The sequence below is a fragment of the Pongo abelii genome, chromosome 22, assembly GCF_028885655.2.
Source record: "Pongo abelii isolate AG06213 chromosome 22, NHGRI_mPonAbe1-v2.0_pri, whole genome shotgun sequence".
Classification (NCBI taxonomy): Eukaryota; Metazoa; Chordata; class Mammalia; order Primates; family Hominidae; genus Pongo; species Pongo abelii.
The window spans coordinates 2607297-2611359 of record NC_072007.2 but is presented as its reverse complement, the minus strand read 5'-3'; the positions used below and the strand labels follow the sequence as shown (position 1 = coordinate 2611359).

The 4063-nt window shown below is 57.5% G+C and overlaps 1 long non-coding RNA gene across 2 annotated transcripts; it reads right to left on the bottom strand.

The window, feature by feature from the left end:
- Window positions 1-211: 211 nt before the first annotated feature.
- On the bottom strand, window positions 212-1603 carry LOC134760838 (uncharacterized). Of its 2 annotated transcripts, none has more exons than XR_010138840.1 (3): window positions 1324-1603; window positions 870-966; window positions 212-707 (listed from the first exon to the last, which is right to left on the bottom strand). It is a non-coding gene; the product is annotated as an uncharacterized LOC134760838 (long non-coding RNA). The 2 variants fall into 2 exon arrangements; XR_010138841.1 differs by having other exon boundaries at window positions 218-682.
- Window positions 1604-4063: the final 2460 nt, after the last annotated feature.

Genomic DNA, 4063 nt, shown 5'->3' with positions numbered 1-4063 from the left:
GAAGCCGCGTCGGTCCTCTCCCACAGCTCTCCTACGGAAAATGCCACGGCGGCGGCGGGAGCCTCGGCCGGGGGAGAAGCGGGGACAAGGGGGAGAGGGAAGGAGGCCCTCGGGAGGATTCAGCCACGAAAACCCACTCAGCCAAGCTCCCTCCGTCTCTCGGGGTCCAAGGGACACCCCGGGAGACGGCAAGAGACAGGTTCACTCCGTGCTTTTCACCTCCGTCTTTATTTTTTTCATCTTTTCCATTTTACAAGAGGTGCTCATCTCAACAACCAGACGGTGGGTGTGACGGGAGAAGCATCAAGGGCAGGAGTTGGAGACCAGCGTGAGCAACTGAGCAACACAAGTAGGAGAGCCCAGCTGAAAGAGATGAAAAAGGAGGAGGAGGAGGACGAGGAGGACAGGGGGAGTGGGTGGGGGGAGGAGAAGGAAAGAAAAGAAAAGAAAAAGAAAGAGAAAAGCAACCACCAAGAAAGTTAAAATCGTCCAACGTTCGGAAGCTCAAGACCAGGCTGACCAAGACAGAGAAACCCCATCTGTACTAAAAATATAAAAGTCAGCCGGGCACGACGGCGCTTCACCGTCATTCCAGCTCCTCGGGAAGGCCAAGGCAGGAGGATCACTCGAACCCGGGAGGCGGAGGTCGCAGCGAGCCGAGATCACGCCATCGTAGTCCACCCTGGGCGACAAGAGTGAAACTCCGTCTGGAGGGGGAGGGGGAGGGGGGAGGGGGAGGGGGAGGGGGGAGGGGGGAGGGGGATGGGGGAGGGGAGATCGGTGAGACGCGTCTCAAAATTTTATCTGTTCGCATTCCGCGTGCATAAAACGGAAAGAACCGACCCACGAGAAATACGACCAGAGCGTACCGTGCCCACGCGTGTCATCCCAGCACTGTGGGAGGCCGACGTGGAAGGACGGCCGGAGCGTAGACGTTTGAGATCACCTCGACGTGTGAGACGACACCTGCAATAATAATAATCATAGTTTAAAAAGCGATCACGTGTGCCCAGAGCATGGACAACAAAGCGAGAGCACACCCGTACTAAAAAGAAGACGATTGACAGGCAGGCAGGCAGGCAGGCAGGCAGGCAGGCAGGCAGGCAACTATAGAATGAGCCGGGTGCAGCGTCTCACGCCTGTCACAGCAGCAGCGCGGGCGGCCGAGGCAGGCAGGCGGATCGCTCGAGAACAGGAGTCCGAGACCAGCCCGGGCCACACGACAGAACGCCGGACCCCATCTCACTCACATACACACATACACAGATACCTGCCTACCTACCTACGGAAAACATGAGATATGAGAAAGAACATAAAAGTCACCCGGTGTGGTGGTGCACGCCCATAGTCCCAGGAAACGGGGACGGGAGGGATGAGACGCAGGACGGCCACTCGGTCGGTCGGTCGAAAGCGTTGAGGCTGGGGTGATCCCGGGCGACAGAGGCAGGGAAGGAAGGAAACCAATGAAACAAGCAAGCAAACGATGAACATGACAATGACCTAGAATAACCCATGAGAATAAAGAAGCAAATAAGAGGGTACGAATAAAGCTAAAAGGTAAGGTAATGAAGATGACAATCCACCGTTTTCTCTCCAGCCCAGCCCAGCCCAGCCCAGCCCAGCCCAGCCCAGCCCAGCCCAGCCCAGCCCAGCCCAGCCCAGCCCAGCCCAGCCCAGCCCAGCCGGAGTGGAGGCGCGCGATCACAGCCCACGTTCGCCTCTGCCTCCCGGGCTTAAGAGATCCCTGTAGTCCCATCCCAGCTACTTGGGAGCCTGAGGTCACCAGAGCCCAGAGTGAGAAGATCAGGCAGGCCCCAAAAGAAAAGGAAATAAATACACGAACATTGTTAATCCATAATAAACGAAGGATATACATATACAGGTATATGTAAATGACATGGGTTTTTACGTCATACACGTTCATCCATTAAAATTAGCATCTATCCTATACACATGTATGAATGATGGAAATGTCTAGTTTTATCACTAGATATTTTCGTCGGTGTAGGTACGTGTCCGTGTGTCCATATCTACGTATCTATCTATCTAGATAGATATATGTATGTTCACACACAGCAGCGTGGAGAAAAGAAGATTGAAAACCAGAAGGAATCGGTCGGGCGCGGTGGCCGACGCCCGTACTCCCGGCACGCTTTGGGAGGCCGAGGCGGGGGGAGGGGGTGGGGGGAATCGCTAGGTCAGGAGTTCGAGACCAGCCCGGCCAATATGGTGAAATTCCGTCTTCGCTCAAAATACAAAAACTGCTGTTCGCTTGAGAGCCCTGGAGGCAGCGGCGGCGGCGAGCCGAGGAGGCACCAACGCGCTCCAGCTCCAGCCTGGGCGACAGAGCGAGATTCCGTCTCCAGAAAGAAGGAAGAAGGAAAGAATGGGGGCGGCGGGGGGCGGCGAGGAAAACCACCCACCCCCCCACCCCCACACGACCAAAAAAAAACAAGAGGGAGTATTACTGGCCGACGGCAACAGCGACTCCCTCCCTCTTAAAAGTCCCGCGGACGCAAACTCCAAATGGGGCAGAGAAAAATGTAGGAGAGGGAGTTCCGCGTGGTCCCAGCTCCACCGAAGGCCGAGGCCGGTGAAGGGCACCCGCGCGTGAACGGGGATCGGCGCCCTCGCAGCGATCCACCGCAGCCCGCGGAGGGAACGGCCAGCGGCCGGCCTGCCGGTCGACCCGGGACACGGCGGGCCGCCTGCCGAGTCCGGGGCTCGCGGGCGGCCGCCGATCGACCCCGGAGGTCCGAAACAGGAGCGGCCGCCAGCCGAGGTCGCCCGTGTGTGGGGACGCCCCGGGCCTCGCCGCCGCCCGCTTCCCGCCACCCTCGGAGGAAAGAGGGGGAAGGACGCGCGAGGGCCGGGACCCCGGGTGGGCGACCCCCTGGCCCGGGCGGCCACCCCCGGGACGGGGGCCGGCGGGCCACGGACCCGGCTCGGCGCGGCCGCCTCCGCGGCTCCCACCCACGCTCCCCGAGCTCCGTCCCAGCCCGGAGCGGACGAGCCGCCCCGGCGGGGAACGGGGAGGAGGCGGGAGCCGAAGAAGCGGGGCGCGCCGACCGGGGACGCGCGCCCGCCCCCCCACAGCCCCGCCCCGCCCCGCCCCGCCCCGCCCGTGGTCGGCGGGGAGGGAGGAAGACGAACGGACGGACGGACGGCGCCGGACGCGCACGCCCCGCCGGGCCCCGAGACCAGGCAGGCCCAAAAAGGAAAGAAAATAAACGAAAATGGTTAATAAATAATAAACAAACGAAAGAAGGAAGGAAGGAAGGAAGGAAGGAAATACATATACAGGTATATGTAAATGAAATGGGATTTTATGTCATACATGTTCATACATGAACATCTATAAGCATGTCTTAATTATGGAAATATATAGTTTTATCAGTAGATATTTTTGTCGGTGTATGTATATATGTATGTATGTACATATCTGTCTCTATCTACATCTATAGGTATAGATATATCTCTCTCTCTATATAGATATATCTTATACCTATAGACACATATACGTATGTTCACACACCGCAGCGTGCAGAAAAGATTGAAAAAAAGAAGGAATCGGCCAGGCGCGGTGGCTGAGGCCCGTGCTCCCGGCACGGTTTGGGAGGCCAAGGCGGTGGGGGGGGGGGGCGGTGGATCGCTAGGTCAGGAGTTCGAGACCAGCCAGGCCAATATGGTGAAATTCCGTCTTTGCTCAAAATACAAAAACTGCTGTTCGCTTGAGCCCTGGAGGCAGCGGCAGCGGCGAGCGGAGGAAGCACCACCGCCCTCCGGGTCCAGGTCCGGGTCCGGGTCCGGCGACAGAGCGAGATTCCATCTCCAGAAAGAAGGAAAGAATGGGGGCGGAGGGTGGGGCGGAAACAAAAGAAAAATCACACACACACGAAGACAAAAAAAAAAAAAAAAAAAAAAAAAAAAGAAAAACACACACACACACACACACACACACACACACACACACACACACACACACACACACACACACACACACACACACACACACACACACACACACGAAGACCAAAAAAAAAAACAGGAGGAAGCATTACCG